The sequence below is a fragment of the Lonchura striata genome, chromosome 5 (assembly GCF_046129695.1).
Source record: "Lonchura striata isolate bLonStr1 chromosome 5, bLonStr1.mat, whole genome shotgun sequence".
Taxonomy (NCBI): Eukaryota; Metazoa; Chordata; class Aves; order Passeriformes; family Estrildidae; genus Lonchura; species Lonchura striata.
In genome coordinates this window covers 4,013,495-4,038,113 of record NC_134607.1, presented here as the reverse complement: position 1 = coordinate 4,038,113, position 24,619 = coordinate 4,013,495, and the positions used below count along the sequence as shown (strand labels likewise).

Here is a 24,619-nt window from a genome sequence, read left to right as displayed (position 1 = left end):
TGGAAATGCAGCACCTTTGGGTGGAAAATCAGATGCAAAAAAATCATTATAGTGCTGTTTGATCTCTGGAGAGTGTCTGAATCACTGACTTTTTTTCTTTAAATATTGGGAATTTTGTGTGTAAGTAAAATTTTATATATATGTATATGTATTATATATATATATATATATATATATATATATAATATACGTGTATACATATATATTTGTGCCCTAACTGTACACAGAACAAGCCTGAAGATGTCTTCCTCTTTATCTGAATAGATTTTCTTTTTAATTACGTTTTATTTACATTTCATTTATGAGATTTCACAGCACCTTTGGTTTTAATCTTATGATTATGTAAGTGTCTGTCCCCGCTTTAAGCTTTCTATTTAGGGACATTTGAGCAAATAATTTCTCTTCTGCATACCAATGAGACTGATAATACAGCACCAAAAATTAGAAATAAGGAAGCTGGAGTGACAGGACAAAGGGAAATGGCTTCACATTGAAAAAGAAAATTTAAGTTAGATATTAGGAAGAAATTGTTTCCTATGAGGGTGGTGAGGCTCTGGCACAGGTGGCCCAGAGAAGGTGTGGCTGCCCCATCCCATGGAAGTGTTCCAGGACAGGTTGGATGGAGTTTGGAGAACCTGGTCTGGTGCTCTGTGACTCCCATATATATTTATATGTATATACATACATACATACATACATACATACATATATATATATATATATACACATACATACATACATATATATATATACATATATATATATATACATACATACATATATATATATACATACATACATACATATATATATATATATATCTAAAATTATCCAACACTTCCAATCAATATTTCTTTTCTTCAGACACGCGTACACACTGAGTTTTCCATGCATAATGCAATCCTTGATGCTTCTTTTACAAGTTGGTTCTGATTGCCTTTTGTCAAATTTTGCCTGTAGTCTTCAGTTATCTTCTGTGTCTGCATATTCCTATGGGTTTGTGGTTTGGTAACCCAGTCACCTGTGGTTGTCTTCTGTTTTTCCTCAAAACATGCAATTTTTTTTGTTTCTGCTGTGCAACCTAGCAATTCTTCCTTTTTTTTTTTTTTCCTCTCTAAACATAAATCAGGAATTTGTAGTATTCTTTTTTTTTCCTTCAGTTTGATGTCTCTGTGCCCCAGCATCATCAGAGTAGATGAGGTCCACAAGCTCCCCTGAAATTGTCTGAAAAAGAGTCAAATATGTTGTGTAAAAATAGGTTTCTCCCAGTTTTTGTTTCATCTTTATATGATGCTGATACCTTTCAAAATATCTTTACCACTGTCTTTCTCTTCTTGTCCTCATACCATGACAATGAAATAAATCTATGACCTCTGCCCAAGCCCCCAAAACAAAAAAGACAAAATTATTGCTGCTTATGTCATTTTTAAATGAATTCCTTATTTTTGTGAGAAGTTAAATTCTTGTTCAAATCCCTTATGTTTGACATCAGGAAAGCTTGGGCTCTTTTAGGACCTTTGGCATGTGTATTTTTTCATCATCATCTTTCTTCTCTTCATGCTTTACATATGATCTTTTTCTCATTTTTCTCCTTCTACAATGCACTGTGTTTTGGAGAGGGTTAGACAGAACTAAGACAAAAAAAAAAGTAATTAAGGGGAAAACCATCCCTGCATTCCTCTTTCAAAAAGACTGAAATTGAAACCATCTTTAATGGTTAAAATCAAGGTTGGATTTTTTTTTTCAAAATTCTTTAGAGGCACAGAAAAAGAATTGTTTTATCAGACTTCTGCACAGCATCTCCATCTACTTTATCGGATGATGATTTAACAGATTTGTTTGCTTGCCTTCCCATTTAATAAAAGACTTTTAGTGCCTTTCATCCTTGATATGTTCCCTCCTAGATGTTTGTACACATTTAGTACAATGGTTGTTTCTTCACCTCAGAATTCCTTCTTTGCAATCAAAATTGTGCCAACATTTCTTCAGCCTTGCTTCTTTTGCTCTTGACCATATCTAATTTCCTTGGAAAAAAAGGTCTTTCTTCATGTAAAAAATAATTATTAAAAAAACCCTGCAACAATGAAGAAATACCAAACTTTAATCTACAGCCTAAAATATGAATTAAAAGCAAGTTAAAAGGAAGGGGCCTTAAAGATCATCTTGTCCCAACCCTCCTGATGGTTACTTGCCCTGAAATAATTAAAAGACAAATTTCCTTTCTACTTCAGAATGAAGATCAATCCCTTGTCCAGTTTAATTTTATTTATTGCATGTTGCAGTGAGGGAAGAGCTTGTTCACAGTGTGAACCTGTGATCTTCAGTGCTGACAGCCCAGTTTGTACAGTCCTTCTACTCAGTGCCTCTGTAAACCCAGCACACTCAAAGGTTCATAGTGAAGGCCTGATAGTGGAAAATAAATGGAATTATCTGAGTTGCTGATCAGTCCAGCTGTTTCAGAAGGATCAGCAGTCCCTCAGAATTAAAATCATGCTATTGGAGAAGAGTGGGACCAAAGCTTTCAGGCTCTTTCACCCACAACAAGCTGCAACTTGCACTTGCATGGAGCTTTTAAGTGAGTAAATTCCTTTCCTCACCTGGTTGTAGAAGGGTGTGCATCTGAAAAATGCAGCCCTTCTCATTGGGCATGGGTATTTTTGACATTTCCCCCCCTCCCCATAAAAAAACCTCCTGCCTTTTTCTCAAGTGAGAATCTTCCAGTCATGCACAGAAGATACCAGGTGATGGACAGCTAGTGCTCACCACAGAAAAATCCCTTTAGATTCTTTAAAAATAATTGGACCAGCTTGACCAAGTGTGTTTGAATTACCAGGCTGTACTAGGATCAACTCACCAGCATATGTGTTCTTTGATTTGGAACCCTTGCTCTGCAAATACCTCGGGGTGGGAATTTGTCAGGCAGTGGTCTGCCCATGTCACAATGGATTCACACCCAAACCAGTTTGAATGAATGCTTTAAGGAAAATTCCTTGAGCTGTAATTAGTAATGCATTGCTAGAACCCAGGTACTGCACATTTAAATACTCCTCCAGTGGTTCTTATTAGTGACACATTGCTAAACCCCAGCACATCCCTCTGACATCCATTCAGTTTATTCACTCACTCATTCATTCACTGTTTCTTTTATTTTGGGGAGCAAGTAGATTTCTTTATATTTTTTCAATTATACACTCAGCTCTTGGGGTATAAGCTGATTTCTTCAGATGAATAGAATATTTCTGAGGGATTTCAATTGAAATAAACTTCATTTTTCATGGGTCAGGTGCAAAGCTGTTTTGGCCTCTGTCTCCAAAGCACCACAATATAAATTTTGTGGATACATTGATATAAACCACCTTTCTATTTGCACATAAAAATCCCTTTTATGTTGCCCTTTGTAGTTTTAGCCTATAGGTGATGCATCTGCTTTAAAAAAAATATTAAGCATAGTTTGAGAGAACAGAAACAATTTTTCATCAACAGAAAAAAAAAAAAAAGAAAGAAAATAATTTTGCCAGTGGTCAGTCCTCCTTTTTGGTTTGATTTCCATAATCACTCCTTCAAGCTCATGAACTTTTAGGGGAATTTTGGACTTCAATCTGAGGGGGGTTATTGTAAATTTGTAAAAATAAGTGTCTGTATGGGGACTTCTTGGAAATGGAAGGTTTTGGAGAGGATGTGACAAACCCATTCTACCCATTTAGCAGTACAGCCTGACATTTTGGAATATCCAGCCAAAAAAGGAATAAGGTGACCAGGACCAAGCACCAAAAGAGGCATAGGGCAAAACTTCTCCCCTTTTCTAAGAGGGGACCCTGCAGATCTTTGAAGATGCAGGAATCTTTGCTGGCAGCAGCTGGTAGGAGCTCAAGGAAGAGGGAAAGGAGCATAAAGGGTTGCCAAAACAGGCTCCAAAGTGTCTTGCTGTGACTCTGCCCAAGTGCTTACAATAAACTGCCCAGGAGTAAGTTCCAGCTCAAAAAAAGCAGTCACTTCGTGGGGGTTATTTGGCATGTCTGCCTGAATAACAAACACGCTGGGGTGGTGGCAGGGCTGTCATAATTCACATAAAACTAGTTTTCAAAGCTGAATTTCACCCTTACAGACACCCAGCTTTGAGCTCTTCTTCCTCTTAGGGCCTGTTTTTCCAAGAGCTCAGCCTTAGCCCAGCCTCCTCCCCAGTCTTGTAACAGAGTGAGCTTCAGACAGAAGGGGAAAAGGGAATTCACTGAATATTTTAATATTTTTGACATATTCATTCAGTTCCCCACAACTTAATGTTCTGCATTGATCCAGTGATATCTGGGCCATGTGTGGTGGTGCCAGCAGTTTCCAAATTTGTGCAAATACCCATGAAACATGGCTTGTTATGCATAGCTTGGCAGTTCAGTGTAGAGAGTCTGCCAAAAGGAGACAGGAGCCTTATCAGAAGGAGACAGGAAATTCTCGAGCAAATTTGGGAGTTGACTTTTGAGTCAGGAGTGTTGACAGGCGCAGATCCCTCTGTCTGGCAATTATCAATTCTTCCTAACTACAGGGAAAATCCAAGTACCTCGAATTTGGATTGAGCAGGAGGTGTGTCCAAGACCTGCTCCTCCAGAGCCATTCTATTTCTGGTTCTGGTTCTAGTTCAGTTCTGGTTCTGACCTCAGTCCAAAAGTGCAAGGGTTACATTTCCCTGCTCCAGAGATCTCAGAGCATCTTCTGTGGCTTATGAAAGATTTCCACCCAAACATGGCAGAAGCTTCTAAGCATGTCTGACAAAACTATGACATTGTCAAAATGTGAATGCAACATTTAATCTGGGTTTAAAACCTTGCCTAGGAAATGTGAGAGGTGCTGCTGCAAGTCAGCAGGTTTGTTTCCCTGTCAGGTGTGTGTAGGCTTTTTTTTCTTTTTCTCAGCCATACATCACTTGGCTCTGCCAAATACAATAGCTGTGATCAGCTCTAGCCACGTGGATGTTCATCCCTTTGTTTTAGTGTCTTGTAGGATTGCTTCAGCACCAGACAATGCATTCAGACAGTGGCAGGAGTAGGATCGGACACAAGGTGAATGACAAATTCTCTTGAAGTGGAAAACTTGCTTGATTTTCCGCTAAATTATTCTGTCCCTATTGGCAGTTTGCTATTTCCACAGACTTGGCTCATAAATATTGGATGTCTGCCTAGCTGGGAAATTGCATTTCCATTTTCAACACCTGCTATGTGCTAGACTTCTATGAGAGTGCTTAGCTGGCTCTCTGCAAAGAGGGGGAGCTTACAGTTAGTGTTTTTACCTGTGAGTGCTCTTAAAATGTGCTCAATTCTCTCCCCAGTTTTACTTTTCCAAGACAACTCCATTTTCCTAAGAATTTTGAAGTATTGCTGAGATTCTTACCAGATTTTTTGCTGTTCTTACACCAACATATCCCATGCAGACATAGAAGGTTCTGTGCTCTTCCCTTATAAACCCAGGCTCGGATATTCCTGGCTGGTATCTCCCTCCACAGGCAGCTTTCACAGTGTGTTTGTTAAGGAGTGTTTAGGCAGAGGCAATGTTTGCATTTCATGGCACTGTATGTATAGAGGCCACAGAGAATTCAGCAGCTCCACTGAGGTGTTATGTAAACAGAGGATATTTATGATAGTCTTAATTATACGCTGTTGCTCAGAATTATTCATGGAAGCTCGGAAACCATCATTGCATATTTTGTTTACCAGATCTCAATAACTATTTTAGTACGACAGACAGGCTCAGGGCTAAATGCATTCCCTGACAGGCAGGCAAACCTAGATTTCTGCCCATACACAGCAGGGGTACAGAATCAGTGTCATATTCGGGGTTTTTCTTGCACAATGAGCCATAAATAAGCACAGGAAGAAAAAAAGCTTAGGAAAAACTTAAGCCAGTTGTTTTGGTGGGAGCTTTTGGGGATTTTTAAAGATCTGTTATATTTTGCTGTCCAGTGAGTTTGCAAGGACAATGAATCCAGAAATAGGCATTCATGTAAAACTTGAAATAACGTATCACAGTGTTTCTGTGCAAGCTTGACCATAAATTTGCAAGTACATTTTTGCACATGAAGCACGTCTCCCTCTCCTCCTGCAGCAGCACTGGGATTCTCATAGAGTAAAAGATTCAGTCAAAAAAATCACATGGAATCATAAATGAAAACAAAGAGATCGCCATTTTCTTATTCACAAACTCTTCCCTGTAAATAAATGTCTGTTTATCCTGTTCTCAGCAGCCTCCAGTGATGGAAACTGCATGTTTTCTAAGCAACCTGTTGCTGTTAGAAGGACACCCTCTTGCCTGCCTGGCCCTTCAGCCAAGCAGTTCTTATCTTGCTGCACTGTCATGCTAAGAGGGACAAAAATCTGTTCTGGCCACTCAAGCTCATGGGGTTTTGGCTCATATCTTAATTTTCTCCTCATGAAACCATCAGTTAGAAAGCGAGGGACAAGTGCAGGTCTCATTCTGTAGCAAGGCTATATTAGTTACAGGATTTTACTGGAAAATTAAGACATGTTTGCTGAACAGGTCATTGATGGCTTCTTGAACCTTAGGATCTCTTACTTTCAATTGCACCATTCAGCTCCATCCTCGGGTTGAAGCACTTGAGGTCCTATCTCCATTTTAACATTTTTTGCAGTGCTGGAACCAACAGCACTGTGCAAAGCCTCACCTGCTGCTTCTCACAACTGCAAGGTTCCTCCTCCATCTGGTACAGCCATGAGAAATAGAAGGATAGAGTTCAAATGACTGATGAGCAAACTGGCAGGAGATTCCTGTACTTAATGCATTTGTTGCTACAACCTTCAAGTATGGGTTTAGCTTACAGCTGGCGGAAGAATAAAGATGAAAATGCAATTTCCTGCCTCTCAGACTGAGTGAAATACACCTGGGAGTGAACAGGACTAGGGAACATAATTGTCTGGAGTCCCTGAAATGGAGGCTGGGTGTCACATGAGTTTTGCTGCTTTTCATAGAAGCACATTTATCTGCTGTGTTCTTTCCTCTGGGCTCTGCTAAAGGTTATCACTACCCCAGCTTTTAAGCTAGTTTCAAACATTTATGCATTAATCAGCAGAGATATGGCACTGAACCTTTCCTTGAAATGTCTGCATATTTACTGTCTTGCATGACATATGTATATATCATTAGTGGATGTTGATAAGAACAAACGAGAAGGAAATATTTAACAGACCCAAACAAGCACTATACTTAGCATTTGATTTATAGGCTTAAAATGGAGTCCAAATGCTAGTGGTGGGAGCCTTGTAAGCTGCATGTGCAGTATTGTGCTCTGCATCAGCACTTAAAAATGAAAAATTAAACATTGGCTCCATTTACTTGGGCTACAATGAATATCTTCTGTGCTTTATAAATTACTGAGGTGTGCTTATGTGCCAAACTAAAAGCAAACTAAAAAAAAAAAAAAAAAAACAACACCAAAGACATACAAGAAAACTCCTCTCTCCACTTGACAAGACCTTTTGAGTCAGAGACCAACATGTGCTTATGCCATCACAGTCTGGATAAGGCACGACAGAGCATTGCAGAGCACATGAAAACAAATTAATCCACTAGGAAAGTCCTTTGCAGGTCACTCCTGGAAGGCAAAGAAAGTGATCTCCATGTCCAGCCCTCTCCAAAATAATCACCCAGCAGCATTTCAGAAGGTCAAGTGGTCTCAGAAGGAGGTGGAACCAATGGAAAAACTTTCCAGTGTGAGACTTTCATCTGTGACAGCTCAAACTGGGATTTAACACATGGTAAGACTGAAGGAGAGGAGTGGAGAATTTTCATACAAAAGGAAAGCACAAACAGAGAGAACCTGCCTTCAGAGAAAGCAAAAAGTACTATTTCTTTTCTGACCCCTCTGGAAGCAGAGTCACTAGAACCCTGTAGATCAATCCACACAAAGTTAGTGAAGAGAATCCCAAGAATTTTGGTGGATTTTAGGATTATATTGAACTTTTGATGTTTCATGGACATGCTGCTGGCATGTCAGTCAGAGGGATCAGGTCCTGTCCATCTTACTCCAGAAATTAGGCAAGCAGTTGATCACAGACCTAGGGGTTCATGTCAAAAAAATAGGTAATGTCAAAAAACAATAGGTAGACTTTTGAGATGCTGACAATTTTCTTGCTCTCTCCCCTTTCCAAGGCCTGTGAACTGGCAGGCAGGCTCAGAGCAAGGTAAAATGCTGAGGCAGATAGGAATCAAGAACAAGCTATGCTGGCTAGTGCTTGGGGAGACAAGAAGCATCGCTGAGATGGAGTGTTTACAGAAAAAATCCCACAGCTCATATTTGTATTATGCTTTTATAAATTCCTGGAACTCAATTTTATAGGGTTTTTGATTAATGGCTGTGCTGCAGTTCAGCTCCAGGCCTATTGAACTTACTGTACTGGAACTGAGCAAGGCGTGCACAAGCCAAATATGAGCACTACTACTGGACTGTGATTTAAAGGTGGTTCTTTGCTCAAAGGCATTGCTGGGGCAGCTCTGCTTATTGTACATGAAGACATCAAAGTCAAAGCAGGCCCTCTCAGCAGCCTTCTTAAAATCAGAGTCAGGGATGTGTTTGTCTCAGATACCTCCACAGCTGAAGAGCTGGAGAACAATGAGAAGTGCTTGTGATTTCCCCAACACCTTTACAGCAAAGCAGATGCAGAGCTTGTTGATGTATGTCTTACGCACTAATCAGCAGATTTATCTCTGCTGATTAATGCAGAGCTTGTTGATGTATGGATGGATTCTCCTAATTATATATTTATGTCTCTTCCATCACAGTATCTTTCAGGAGCATGGCCAAGTGCTTCATTTCCTTGTGCTGGTCTTGCATGCCAAGTGTTCCCACAGTGTGGTATTTGACATTAGGGCTGTTTCTCCCACACTTCAAAGAAGACATCTGTGGTTATGGTTGGCAAATGCCAACTTACTTGTTGTTTATCATGGTAATGTAGTCAAAGCAGTCTTGTTCTGCTGAGGTGGGAGTCACTCCATTAAATACAATCCTTATGGCTATTAGGGTTTTTGAGGCGAAATGGGATGCCTCTAATTTATTGGTGTGCCAACTGGAGTCAAATGAAGGCAATGTGAAAAAAAAACAGTAATAATTTCCCAAAAGTGGATGGGAAACCTGAAGATTTGCCAATGTAGAGAGAAACTTCGACAGACCACACCATGACCTGTGGTCTTCCCAGACAGTTCAGCTTCCAACTGCAAGGTGGCATCTCTTTAGAAGGTGAAATATCCATTTGATCCCAGAGCTGGGATGTGGGAACAGGATCCTTGGCATATTTCACCCAGCCTCCTGCAATCACTTCTAGCAGGAAACAAAAGATTGATAATCATTGTTGATAATGCAAATCTTTAGAAATACAAGGGACCTTTTGAAAACATAGGATCCAGGCAATTAAATCTGTTCCACCTCTCTTCTTCCTGAGTGTAGCATAAGTTTGAAGCTCCATGTCTCTTCTTCCATGCACTGTATAACAACAACAACAAAAAGGATCCCACTCACCCCTCCACACAGAATAAATCCTGGAAAACTGAGTCTTCAGGTAAAAGTTAAAACTGGAAAATTGCTTCTAAGGAAGAGTTTCTGCTGTAGGGATTTGCCTTTGTGTTTATAAAAACAAGAAACAGTTGCAATGATACTGGCTCATTAAACAGTTCCAGACCAAAGAAAATATTAGGAGGTATAAAGTTGCTGAAATTAATTAAATTACACTTATGCAGTGTAATGGGCTTGATATGAAGACAAGCTTAGTCTGGTTTTAATGAAAATGTTACTAGTTTTTATGACTGCTTGCACTTGGATGAATGCCCTTTATTGTTAAATATAAGTATTATACATAGATAATTAGAATTACCTATGTATAATACTCATATTTAACAATAAAGGCAGAATTACATCAATTTTTTATTGGGCTCCTTCATTACTCATCCTCAATTAACTTCATTTTTTCTTAGCTCTCCTTACTTTCTTTGAGCTTTGCAAAGCATAGTGGTTGTGATTTCCTACTCAGGGTAGTATTTTCAAAGATCAACTGTGTGGAGCAACTCACGTGTTTCCTTTTAAAGAAAACTTTAATTCATGTCTGTTTGAGTCCTTGCTTCCAGATGGTTCAAATATAAAGTAGCATTTTACTTGCCATGCCACGCTGTGATGGCTCAGTCACAACCAAGGTCTGTCAAGCAAATGGGACCCTGAGCTGTAATTTCAGAAGTCCCTGCTGCACAATTTAAGGGTGCCAGGTGGGTCAGTCACCAGTCAGACACTGCAGCCGACAGTCAAGTTCCAATAGGAGTGACAGGCAGTCATAAAGTTGCCATTTTCCTGGGAGAATTCTGGTCTTTAAAAAAAAAAAATTAAAAATTACGATCCAAGTACATTAACCCTGGAGGAAAAAAAAAGAGGTGATTTAAAGAGGAAAGGAAAATATGTTGAAAGTGTGTTCATATATCTATAAACTGTCAAGATTTTGGATTCTTACACGTTCCCAGACTTGAGAAGCAGGAATGAATTGAGGTTGCATATTTGAAAGTACCAGAAATTAGAGTTTAGCCTGAGGATGCAGAAGACCATTCACAGTGGACAGTTCAGGTTCATAAACTGGTGATCTGTGCCACCTTGGATGCCTCGCCTGGGAGTTCTGGGGAGCAAAAGGTGGAGGAGGCACAAATAATCTCACTCCTCACCTCCAAGAATTTAGGTGTCCTTGACACAGCATTGAGATGAATGATGTGAAGAGATGAGAGCCCCTCCTGCTTGGTCTCATTGTGGGTTTGGTGGGTTTGGGGGATAAATTCCAGTCTCCAGTATCTTAACATTTGGTATTACTGAAAACATGAAGGATTAGGGAATGCCAGAGGGATTGTGTATTTTCATCCTGACTCATTAAGTAACTCTGAGTAAGCATTCCCAAAGGCTTCCTCAGTGTTTCTCACAGCTTTATCAGTCCAATTCCAGCTCTCCAAAAGGAAACAGACAGACAGACTCCCACTAACTTCTTGTGGAGCTGGACTGGTCCTGAAATGTGCTTCATGCAGGATAGACAGCTGCTGGCTTAGAAGCATGAAAATAGCTAAAATCATATTGAGAAAGTGCATGGAGACTCATTAATTGGAATTATTTTTGTTTGAGTAGTATTCATTTGATGGTTCATGTTTCTGGCTGCTATATTACAAATCAATGATGAATAGAAAAGTCATAAAAGAATGAGAAAAACACAGGATCACAGGCTCTGATTATTTCATGTAACCTGTGTGACAGGAGAACAAGGACAGTCTGCTTTTGGGATCAGTGAAACTATGACTACTTAACACTATTCATACTTGTAATTTACTTCTGTATGTTCATTTTTAGTGTGATAAGTCTTTATTTTCACTGAAAAACTTTAGGAACTAGATACAATTTTCATGCTTTCCTGTGTGAGTTACTGTGAAAATGGGAGGAGAGGACTTGCTGAAACATTGCAGTGATTAACCAAGGGACGTATTTTTTTGCAGAACAAAATTATCAGCAAAAGGTAATTCTACATAGACTGCATATGCTAAACCCCTTAGTTTTCCAATTTATCTCTGTAGGGAATAAAAAAAAAATAAAAGATTCTCTTCTTTATCAATCCCACATTCCAGGGAAGCTGCGTCTTTGACAAACTACGTAGGAGCAGGACTTTTCCAGCTGGTGGATGCACTCATCCCATTAATTCTCCTCAAATACCTGTTCTGTCTAAAAATGTTGAATGATTTTCTAAAGCCATCAAAGGATGAGGGCTGTAAAGTAACTGTCACTTCCCAGAGTGTTACAAATTTCTTTGGTTATTCATCCTGAAAACTGCAAAGGCAGAAAAACATCTTTGTCAACTGAGGGGGTGAGCACTTCTATCAGAGTTCAGAAATCATTCCCATCATACTGGTTTCTCCCTTTTTTTTTTTTTTTTTCTGGAGGGGACAACTCACTGAAAGGAACTGAACATATTTATGTACTTTCTTGAACTTAGATCTCATCTGAGCCATCACTGTGAGGTTTTACATGTAGGAGGGGCACATCCACAAGAAAACTGCATTACTGTGATCACCACAAATGTTTTCACACTGATAACAAAGGGAGTCAGCACACAAGGTTTCTATGGTTACACATGGCCATGTAAACACTCCCAGGGTGTTAAGAGGGTCACTGTTTTGTTTTTATTTTACTGAAATTGCTTCTGCGTGGCCTTATGTAAAAACAAATAAGGAGTTGGAATAAAAAATTAGTGTCTGGATAAATTTCGTTAGCAAAATCAGTATTATGGTTTTCATAGACAAGCCAAAATATGTGAAAGCCAGGTTAGATGAGGCTCTAGGAAACCTGGGATGGTGGAAGACGTCCCTGCCCATGGCAGGGGGTTGGAATGAGATGATCTTTGAGTTAACTTCCAACCTAGGAAGTTCTCTGGTTCTGTGATCCTATTATCTACTAAAACATCACCAAAACCCACTGTTATTATTCTCCTGGAGGTGAGGGCTGAGTGGGTACACACCTTTCTCAAGCACTGTTCATGCTACCCACAGACCACTGATTCCTGCATACAGATATTCTGCAGCTAGGGAAATAATGGCCAGCAAAACCTAGTTTTCTCTAGTTTTTATTTTTAGTTGCTGTGATACAGATGAATGAAATGTGCAGTCGAGACAAATATCTAAATATATTTTTGCCCATACTTGAATATATCTAGGGAACCTCGGATATAGAGCTATCTTCATGTCCCACAGCAGCTCCCACTACAAATATAACCTCTCAGTTTCTTCAGTAATTACAGTATCTCAATAATATCATTGGGATTAATTACTTTCATTCCCATTACACAGGTAGAAAAGTAGCTTTAAAAAGCTGCATTCTTCTTTTACCTCCGAACCACGAAATGCATTCTAGTTACAAAATAAACAAATCTTTCATCCATGCTACTGAATTGACTTCAGCAAACACACCTCACACTAAAATGAACATATTTTGTCTTTACTGGTGCAACATGTAGCAACTACATGTCCATCAGTAATGCTGTAGGACAAAAAAAAAAAAAAAAAAAAGTTAATTTTAGCAGCATAAACAAGTCCTTAATGTCTTTCCCAAACTTATAAAGGCAGATCCCAGGGGAGTGAGCCACTGAACACAGGTCAGTGACTTAACCACTGGACACTCCTTTCTGATCAGCTCACCTCTGAGGAAGTATCCTGCAAAATTTCCAAGAGCCATCAGCTTTTCCTTGGTCTCAGCAGGGCTTGAAGTCCTGAGCACTTGGAATGCCACAAACACAATCCACATGATGCTGAAGACTAGTTATGATAAGAGCATGGGTACTGGCAACATTTTTATAAACCCATTTGAAAAGCACAATTTTAAATGAATTGTACCTCATTCACTTAGTTATGGTATATTTTTAATAACTATTGTGGCAAGCACATTTCTCCCCCTCTCAGGATTTTTCATAGAGGTGCACAGAGAGAAATGAAAGAGAAAACAATTTCTATTTCTGCTCCTGGTTTTTCCCATGTGGAATGTGTTTGGAGAATTGTTTCCCTGGGGTGAGTGCTTGATTGGATTCAGGTGAGGATTGTTTGAGCCTGATGGCCAATCCAACCCACCTGGGGCTGGGCTCTCAGAGACGGTCACGAGTTGTGTTAGAGTCAGAGAAAGTAGGATGTAGTTTTAGTATCCTCCTTTTATATAGCATATTAATGTATTTAAGCATAATTATAATAAAGAAATAATTCAGCCTTCTGAATTGAGTCAGACATGGTCATTTCTTCCCATTGGGTTCACCTGCATTTACAATAACTATTGCAATAACATCTGGAGGCCTCAGTCAGGATCTGGCCTCACTGCCCCCAGACTCTGTGAGATGCAACTTGTCTGCATTGTAGGAATGCAGAATTCCTTGTGTAAGGGGAGGGGAGATGGGGACGTGCTTCTGGCATCTGGGGCTGGCAGGCAAGCAGGATGCTGTGGGATTGTCCGATGGGCACGTGTCCAGCTGGGAGAAGGGCTAAGAACAAAACCTTCTCCCAAGTCTGCTTTCACACATGGCACATGACACTTCTCCTGCTCTGTGGCCTCAGTCCATCCAGCCTGCAGGTTCTCTGCAGGTTCTCTTACCCAGGAGGTGCTGGATAAGGGCATGAGGACTGGTTTTCCTGCCGGGGAGAGATGGAGCATCACTCAGTGCTCGACATCCCACAGTGCCGCACGTGGGATGAAGCACGAAGGAAGGCATCAGCCTTCCTCCCAAAAATATCACAATCCAAGAGAAAAGACTGAACACCCAGCTTCAGGAGACAGAGCTGGGGAGAGGAGGGACATGGGAGCTCAATTCCCAGAAATGCCCTCAGGCAGTCTATACCAGCAAACACAGCAGTAAGCTGTACTTGTAAATATATATTTTCACTTACTCAAACTGTAAATAGCGATGACAGCTGGGAGAAGAGCAAAGATGGGTAGGAGGGAGGAGAAGAGAGAGTTTGTTTTTTCTTTTTTAATTTCTCATTAAGAAATAAAGTTGCCAGTTTCAGAACTGGTGAAAAAGTGTACTGGCATCAAACCAAAACTCAGCTCCTGAATGACACATGCTGAAAATCAAGGTTGGTTGTTTTTTGACTGAATGAGATAATTTCACAAAGCATTGGAGTGCTTTCAGGTTAGGGCCAGAGCCTTACAATGATACAAACCAGTGGGATGACTCAGTGCTGCTGAACTACAGAAGATGTGGCTTTCTAGAAAAAATTCAGAGTCCTGGATCATCAGAGAAAATGGACTTTCAAGGCCTTTAAATGCTTGTTCCTCAGATCCTGTAGATAATATTGTTAGATCTTACAATTCCACTGTAATGATATTATCCTTCAAGTCATAAACTTCCTAGAGAAATCATATGAAATTCTCTCTTTGTAATAAACACACTGTATATCCCAGTCTTCTCAAATTCCTGAAAAGGTTTTGAATCAGAAAAATCAAAGCAATTAAATTTAAATCATGTGGAAGGGAGGCCTGTTCACTTCAAACAATTAAACAATTTGTGCTTCTAAACATATTTTTGTTTGTTTATTTGTTTTAATGTTCAAATCAAATAAGCTGTTTTGATCTGTTGAACTGAACCCAAAGTATTTTCAGATGGTCAACTTGTAAACTTTTTGACATTGGCTCATGTTTCTTCTTGCCAGATTCATGACTTTTAATCCCTTTGAGACTCCCTTGGCTTCTGAGTGCCTCTTCTCAATTTTAAGTAGTGGTTCAAACCCCAGTTAGATTCTTGGTACCTGAGACAAACTTACAGAATTTTTCAAAAAATTCTAGTACAAGTAACACAAATTTCTTCTGTACATTTCAAATAGCACCACCTCAACTTTGCAGGGCTCTAAGTGAAAAATCTGTAGTAGAGATGTAAACTTCAATTGCTCTCTCTGATAGTTTGGCTCAATGTTCTGCATTCAAAGTCTGTCCTCCTTTGCCCACCTGAGCTAAAGTGTTCAGGAGTAAGAAACTACCTGCTGAACAGGTACTAAATGTGAAGGGGAGGACTCTGGTTTTCAGCTCTTCTTTCTTCTCTCAGCTGTTGTGCAGAGATGGCAGAGAGGAAGGAAATTTTTTTGTATAGCTGCTCTTGGTGGAGGAGACACCAGGGTAAACTGGGGCTGTGGCAGAGGGAATGAGGGAATGAAAAGGCTGTTGTGGGCTGCACAGACCAAAAGGCTCCAACAAAGATAATGGGGCAAAATCCAGGAGTGTTTCTCCACGTGTCCATAGCCCATCTCGCCCAATTCCCAGGAATTTCTGTAATGCATGAGTCTGATGTGGTGATACTGCCCCTGTGTCTTTCTCTAAGTCCCTCCTAACTAACTTTTAACTTGGCCACTGTTGAGAGAAGATCTCAAGGTGTTTAACTTTCATCAGATGGCCAGAGAGAAAGGATGAGGGAAGTCCAGCCAAGGGAGAGAATCTCAGAGCCATTGGTATCAGGCATAAAAATTTAAGAACATCCAAACTGCTGTGGAAGTTTCAGCTGCAGTTTGATTTTTTAGGAAACCAAAGAACCTGACCACAGCACAAACCAAAATTCATTTTTGGTGCTGCACAATGAAGTGTGCTGCTCTGGCCCCTGCCTGCATTGGCTTCTTCCAGCCCTGTCACACCACAGGTCTCCTGTGTGCCTCAGGCAGGTCAGCTCCTCTCTTTGGCAGAAGGATTTTCACTTACAAAGCAGGAATCACTGGAGCAACATTCAGCCTGGTGGGAATATCATGACAGTAAATACTCTAAAAATACAAAATCACAAGTTTCTAGATGCTAAGGAGAGCAAAAGGGCTTGTCTAGAGCCACAATTCAGGCAGTTGCCTCTGCCTAAAAAGTTCTAATGGGATGACAGGACATGACCAAAAAAAAAAAAAGGGATTTTACCACCACCAGAGCTATGCCCTTTCCCAAGCATAAGCTGTACAACACAAGGACTTTGCAGCAGCACATCTGTGTCCATGGTGTACAGGTAACCTCTGTCTGACAGAGATTTTGATTTTAAAAACAAAATGAAAAACACCTGGGCCTACAGCAGGTTGAATCCACCTGGAAACAGGCAGAGGCACAATCAGGTACAGGTGGAGGGAGCTGCTTTCCACAATCAGAGACACTGAGAGAGAAGATCCATCCCTGACTGACAGATTCAGAGAGTGCTGCCCATGTGGCTGTGTCAGAGGCAAGGGGAAGCATGGAATCACAGAATCACAGAATTGATAATGTAGGAAAAGGCCTCTGAGATCACCAAATCCATTTGGTAACCCAGCACCTCCATGGCCACCACTGAATTGTGTCCTCAAGTGCCATATCCACATGTATTTTGGACAAATCTGGGGATGGTGACTCTATTACTTCCCTGGCTAATCTGTTCCAATGCTTTGCAACCCTTTTTGTGGAGAATTTTTCCCTAATATTGTAGTCCCTGATTGATTCTGCTTTACACCAGTACCTCTTTGATACAGACTCAGTTAAAATTTCATGGTTGAGCTGGTAATCCTTTTTAAAATGGTTTGATTTTTTTTTTTTTCCCACCAGGAGAACAAACAGAACTGATAGCAAGCAGATTAACCCACTGAAAAGACATTGTGTCAGGGTTATGGTTTGGAATATTTGAAGAATGTGAATATTGATAGAACAGAATCAGAAAGAGAGGTGGCCCTTCTTTTGTCACTTGTGCTTAGTTTGCACAAGTTTCACTTTATCAGCTGCAGTGGAGTTTCTCCCAGTCTAAACCAGTGTTAGAGAAAGAGGTGAGGCACAGGGAACACTAAGAGTGAGAATTTTGTAATTAGTGAACTGAACAATCTGGACCATATTTAAGCATATACATTTCATACACAGAAGAATGATGGGAAGGCATAAAAAATCTTTGTGGATATACTAAATGAAATTTATTCCAAGAAATAAGATCAAAAGAAGTGTTTGTGCAGGAAAAAATTTATGTTGTATGCAAAGAAAGAAAAAATTAGCAAAAACAAATCCTCCTTGGCATTTACTCCAGAGAATACCAGGAAAACAAGAGGATAATTAAGCTTCTGTTTTGCATTACTTTAAAAATTCACTTAAATGAAAGCAAACAGTACAATAATGAACTGAGACAGAGAGCACTGTTCAATTAGATGTTGAATTTAAGGGAGTTTATAAGAGCAACACTTAACAAAGAACAATTTGGTTGGGCTTATTGTTATGGAAAAGGGGGGAAAAAAGTTGTGGTGTGTTAAATGGTATTTATAAAATAGAAGGGTCTGATCAAACCAATCCAGATTAGTCCTCCACAGCAGTAAGACCTTAAAATTAGGTCAGGGGGATGAAAGGAGAGCTGAGTCTGAACTGTTTCATACAAAGGCAATGTGACATATGGAACACGTTACAGCTCAAGCAAGGAGCATGAATGTTTTCAGGAAAGAAAATGACAGGGCACTCCATAAGGAAATTTACTGCCATGGAAGCTTCAAAAGGAATACAATTCCTATTTATTTGTGTATTTGTTTAGGGGAGTCAAACACTGCCTGTGCTCCAAAGGATAAGCATTATTTATTCTTCTTTCCACCTTCCTAAGGTGGGTTTTGGTTTATTCCATTTTCATTGGGCTGTAATTTTGCCTTCCCAGAACACGAAGGACAAAAGCTACTAACATTTTAAGGGCGATGTTCTTTGGGTTCAATAGCAATGGCTTAAAAACCTTCTTTTTTTGTATTCTGTTCTGCTTTCACAAGGAGTTTTGTAAGTGAGGACTTCAGTACAAAACAGTCCTTGAACAAGTTGTTCCTCAGGCTCCCTGCTAGGTATTTCAGATTCTATCTCCTGAAGGAAAATATTGAACACCAATCCAGAACTTCAATTTCAAATCTTGAACCTGAGACCTTACTGTAGTCTGAACATTTCTCTTCAGTTAGAAACAAATTAAAGAAAATTGAGAGATCGTTCATTGCCTTTACACTGTGTATAAAACTCTCATTTTCACTGACAAAAATTGCAGGTTAGGAGGAAGGCAATGAAGTTACAATACATTTTTGTGGAGTGATACCTGCACTAAAGGCATTTCTTCTGTTAGAATGTAGATGAAAAAGTCTCCTTTCTTGCAGTAATGCTGTTTTTTTCTTCCACACAGCTGTAGACCAGCACAACAACTTCAGTCTAAACTCAGTATTATTCCCAAATTTAAGGAAAAGGAAATAATTTAGTGAAGTGCTGATCTTAGTTTCAACTTGGTGATAGAGCACAGAAAAGAAGACAAGAAGTTTATTTTGTTTTATCAGCTTGTTGTTCAGATATTTGTATATTCCATTTTTCAATATTGTTAGAGACCTGCCACTGAAAGACCTTCCCTTCCAAAAACAGTCACACTTTCTTCATCCAGGTAAATCTGAAGCAGCACTACACAAGTCTGCAGAGTTATTTTAAGTCTAAAAAGTATTTTAAGTCTATGCAAGCAATTTTTAAGCAGAAGACACAGCATTGTTTCTTAAATTCCTCCAGTTTATTAGGAATCATGCTGATTGTGAGCATTAACACCTGACCCATTCCCTATTGGGTTTCCTCATAACAGCTTACCAGTACTGACACTAGCTGAAGAGAAAACCAAGCCAGCTCAGACTTTATGCCAGATTATGACCTCAGTTTTATGCAACTCAGTCTGCAGTCGCCTGCTTTCTGCGTGACCAAAAGCAGAGTTTGGCCTCAAGCTTTAATTTTTAAGAGTTGCATATTCACAACTGTCTCCAAGCATAATACCATTTAATAATTTAAAATGAGAGTAAATATCCTTTTCAATTTTCCCTAATTTCTAGCAGTCTAAAAATATGTGTCTTATCTTTGCTGGATAACTCCAGCAAAATATTTTGCTCATAAACCAAACTTCTGCCCATGCCCTTGAGTTCAATGGTCCAGACAGTCTGAAACCCCCAGGCTTGACCTGCCAGGTTCTCTTCTGCTTTCCACTCACCTAGATCTCAAGCAAAGCCCTGCCGTAGGCTTGACATCCCAAACTGTGCCTTCATATAAATGCAGACAAGAAAGAGACCTTCATGACACTGTCAAGGATGACATCTCTGAGGCTTGAGGTGTTCTCAGCCCAGAGATGTTGGTTTAGGGTGAGGTGATGGGAGCACATGACAGAAAAGTGGCTTCTGTGTGCTTTTGTCTTTTCCTAGGAAGGCACAGGAGATATCTTCTGAATATGTGTAGGTTTCCCATCAGCTCCAGCCATAGAAAAAGCTGCTTTCCATTGAAAAAGCCCATTATTCCTGCATGCAGCTCAGCAAAGCTCTTTGTGTTCTCACTGTCAAAAAGGCCTGAGAACTTTTTATCCCCTTTACATGCAGTTATCCCAAGATATTGACTGACCTCTCACCTTTTGTAAAAAAGTTCCCCCATATGTTTGCTTCCCTGAAGTTCCTGAGGATGTGATTGCTTTGTTTTGTTTTTGCAGTGGGCTCCTTTCCATATTTTCTGGTAACAGACTGCAAGCAGGTTAGGAAGGTCCTTCAGAGGACTCAGGGAATAATCTCCCCAGTTTCCCAGCATTTGTAATATCCCATCTCATTTGAACACAGGCCTTTACCTCAGAATTTGCACAGGATGCTCTTGCTTCTCACCACATTTTGCCAGAGCTGGTATCTAGTCAGGAACATAAAAGGGAGGGAGGATTGTCCCCCCTTCTTCCCCAGCTTTGCTCCCATGGCTTTTCAAGCTCAGCTTGCTCAGAACAGTTCTTCCTGCAGCCAGAGGAGCAGGGAGTATTGGGTATTGCTCACCCAATACTCCCTGCTGAGAGGAAGTGGGTGGAGAGGGGATGCTGAGATGACAGAAGTGCAGAGAGCCCAAGCTTCACCCCACTCCGCTTCCTCGCTCGCCAAAAGAGCTGGCTGGGAGCATGGGAGAGTAAACTGCTCCATGAAAAAAAACCAAAAAAAATAAAGGAAAGGAAAGGAAAGAAAAAAAAATGAGGATGAAGTAATTGACTTTTGTAGCAGAGCAAAGGGAGTGCAAGTGGTGGTGGAGGGAAGATAGGGAGGAACTGTGACTGACTCACAATAGATTCAGCTCCCCGCTCCTGGGGAGATGCAGCTGTGCATCTCCCCTCGTATAGGCTGTAAAGTTACACCATCGTCCAAAGTAAGCATCCCTAATTCTCCCACTTCCTGAAGCACAACAGTGTTTGGCTCCTTTTTAATCAGGGATTTCTACTGTGCAAATTGAAGTCTAGGACCAGGCTTTTCCTATGTGCAGAATTAAAAATTCTTCCCTTGATTGTTTTGTCGGTTCCTGGGGAAAACTACTGAACTGTTACAGCTGATTTACATTGGCTTGATCCTTTTTTTAAGCTCATTCAAAGTTATTCTTAATTCCTCAAGGCACCTGAGATGTTGTGCATGAGCCAGCCATGGCAATGCTTTCCACATCCTTTTCCTTCCCTCTGCTTGCTTCCCTGTTGCTTCTGACTTCACTTGAGTAGGGGCTGTTTCCCTTTACTACCACTTCAGTAGAAGAAATATGCCATGGAATGACTTCTGATTTTGGCCAGCTCTGGTTAAGGCCAGCAGAGTGTGGGGAAGAAGCTGAAGGAAGAGGCTAATCTAGTGTGTAGAACTAACCTAACCAGCCCAGACCTCATGAGAGGAAGGTCTGAAGGGTCACTCTCCCATTTTCTTCCCATGTGAGCTTTAGCTTGCATAACTTAGGAAAAGTCATACAACCTACCTGGGTTTCATTTCCCAAACTGGAAAACAACAGCAGCCCTCTCTTACCTTCTGTTAGCAGGGGATTTGGAACTAGATGATCCCTGAGGTCCCTTCCAACCCAAACCACTCCATGACTCTGTGATTCTGTGAATTTTGGGGTGGTTAGAATGGGATTAGGATCCTTTTGTGAAATGTATAAACTGTGCATCCGAAAAGAGGTGACCAGAAGTCTGCTAAAAAAATTATTCTTTCCATTCCTGGTTCTTATACCCTGAGAATGACTTCAATCCTGCCCTTCTATAATTTTTTACACAACCAGAATTTCTTCAGTAAGAAGGGATTTTCTAAAAAGCCATACAAGTTACTGACTGTGTAAGGAGAGGTAAGACCAGCTGTGGTACATCTCATTTGCCTCCTTCACATGCCCAGTTTAAGACTTTGCTTTTCTGTCAAATATCTGGAGATAATATGCTGGGTGAGAGACAACATGTGTTAAAGTACTCCAGCTCTAAAAATTCCACTTTCAAGGATTTTTGGCAAGGGGGAGCAGGGAATGCATTGTGTATCAACAGCAAAATGGCATCTGGAGTGAAAGATAACAAAAACCTCCATGGTTTCCAAAAACCAAAGTCATTTTCAGACGAGTTTTGGACCTGGCAGAGGTGCAGAGCTTGCATTACTACAGTGGGAGAATACAGAAATCATGCTTTGACTTTGGAAAGGCTTCTAGAGATCCTGATTTGCAAATTATTGGACATTTTGGATGGAAATCAGCAGAGCATTCAACCATGAGCTGAATGTGTGAGCAGTCTGCACTGCAGCGGGGCAACTCACAAACTTAAAAATCAGATATTCTGCTAGACCAGGACCAGAATACTCCTGTCACCCTTGAGCATTAATCCCCAAATATAGTCAAACTCATGACAAAGTGTGAACTGAGAGTTGAAACTGGAACACTTCCACATCTCAAGAATTGCATACAGGAAATTTTATCCACATGCACATTGATGAACAGGGGGACTCCCAAGCAAAGTTTCTTTTCGACCAGATTTCTACCAGGAAAAAAATGCAGAGGAGCTGGATTTGCCAGAACAGTCCTTACCCTCAGGACAGGGCTATGTGTAAACTATTTGCTATAAAATAAGGCAAATTAGCAGGATGACTTTTTTGCTCCAAATGGGCAATGGCTTTTTGAAAGATTCAGATGCAAAGGGAATAAAACACAAGTCTGGCATGGGCACACATTGCATTTGCAAGCTCTTCTCCATAAGAGGGGCTCAAGGGCTTCACTCTGCATCTGGGAGCAGCTCTAGGAGAGCCCTCATGATTTCACTGAGAGAAGTTGTTGGTACAGGTGATGTCTCCTACCAACCATCTTATTTAACTGGCCAGAACAAACAAGCTCTTTCTGTACAAAGCTCTTTTTAAAGTCTGAGATATTTGCAAAGAAACAAACTTATAACCTTTCCCCCCACCATAACACTTCTGCTTCATCAGAAATACAAGACTCCTTTTTCTCTGAGAATGAATTTAAAAACTTTGTTTTAAGCTGGTTGTGAGTGAGCTACCACACCTGTGCAAAGGGCATGGAAAAGATGCTAATTTCAAATCACAATTCTGATGGAAACAATTCAGTTGCATGATGTATGTTAAAATAAAACTCAAACATCAGCTGTATTCAGTTACATTGTCATCCCCTGCCTTTCTTATTGTACAAAAGCTTTGTCCAATTAATGCTGATTTCACTGAGTTCCTGTGGTGGATTTAAAATAATTGGATCAGGTCTGGGATCCTTTTCTTAAGAACGCTGCATCAGACACACTGCACCTGCAAGCTAACAAGACTTTTTATATCTGGGGGGTTGTGAACCTTTGAGGAATAGGGAAAGGCAATTCAGAGAGCAGCCTTTGATTCACAGAGTGGCCAGGGATATATTTGTGCATGGATTCAGGGAAAGGCAGAGTCACAGCCTTTGGAAAAGCAAACACAGGTGCAATTCTGGGGGAAATGGAGCAGCTCTTCCCCAGCAAGGATCAGTGCTTGGGACAAACTCCAGAGCAGCAATGTTGTCCCTTCTTAACCAGCTAAACGATGGAAAGGGATTCCCAGGGAGGTTTGGAGTCCCCATTCCTGGAGGTGTCCAAGGAATAACTGGATGTGACACTTAGTGCTCTCTTGTTGGCAGTCACCAGTTGGACATGATGCTCTTAAAGATCTTTTCCAACCTTAATGATTTTGTGATTCAGTGATTCCATACACTCAGTGCAAACATCTGTGTTCAAGGGTCATAGAAGAGCTCTCAGAAAAACAAATAAATGCCATTTTTTTAAATTTTAATGACAGAAGTATCTCAGGTTAATTTCAGGATCTATATTAATTCTACCCAAACAAAAGCTCACTTCATTTCTAACTAGCATTCTCAATCCCCTCTATTTATTTTTCCTTGTGGATGCAAGTCCTGTCTGTACTCATGAATCAGGCTTAGGAATCCAAGATTTTCATAATAAGACTACACTTCTGAATTTTCAGCCCTCACTTTATTCTGTTTGTTTGCTTGATTTCACTGTTTTTCTTACTTCACAAAAGAAAAAGGAAATCAGAAGATGTTAAAAACAACAGAAGTTGTTTCCAGCTTCTGAAACAAAAAAACCCAGAAACTCTTTTGCTTTCAATGTAAAATCCTGCAAAATAATGATATATTGAAAGTCAAAGCTGAAAACAGTTTTCCCTTCAAGTTTCCTAATAGCAGAAAAGCAAACAAATAGAGATATATTTTTTTTGCTGTTTTTTTGTTTGTTTGTTTGTTTTGGTTTTGGTTTGGTTTTTTTGTTTGTTTGGGGTTTTTTGTTTGTTTGGTTGATTCTTTTTTTTTTTTTGGGGGGGTCCCTAAAAAAAATGAGTTGTCCTGTGGCAATGTAAATGTAAAAACATGTCAGATCATCCAGCATCACAGGGTCTCCAAGAGGCTGCTCTTTCATAGCCTAGCAGGAGAGGGACAAAATCCAGATAATTTGAGAGGTTCTTCCCTTTCTCCTCCTGCTACCAAGTTTAAAAAAATCCACCTCTCGCATTTTTAAATAGAACAATCAGGACAATCTCTTACAAGAGCAGGCTTGAAGCCCCCAGAACTGTGGGGAGGTGAAAGGAGCTTCATCTAGAAGGCTTCTCTCAGCTTTAATTATGGACAACTTAAGCCTTCAAAGCATCTCTTTGACAAAAATAAGAGGAATTGCAACTATTGCCTGGCTTTAATACAAAACAATTAATCAGCCCTGGTTGAGCCAAAGTAGGTCCAGGTTGACTTGAAAGGTTAATGGATCTTCAAACTGTTTCAAGAAAAGATTTAAATGGAGTTGCAGTGCTGTGAAGAAACACGAAACCCAGGCCTCTTTGGTGT

General features: G+C 40.2%; 1 protein-coding gene and 1 long non-coding RNA gene across 2 annotated transcripts in view; one reads left to right on the top strand and one right to left on the bottom strand.

The window, feature by feature from the left end:
• Positions 1-24,619, top strand: part of NTF3 (neurotrophin 3) — a 46,982-nt gene that overhangs the window by 13,000 nt on the left and 9,363 nt on the right. The window lies entirely within an intron of this gene.
• The window catches only part of LOC110475723 (uncharacterized), a 32,349-nt gene continuing 8,889 nt past the window's right edge, over positions 1,160-24,619 (bottom strand). Inside the window, exon 3 of the long non-coding RNA XR_002466315.3 lies at positions 1,160-1,224. This is a non-coding gene — a long non-coding RNA (uncharacterized LOC110475723). The remainder of the gene's footprint in view (positions 1,225-24,619) is intronic.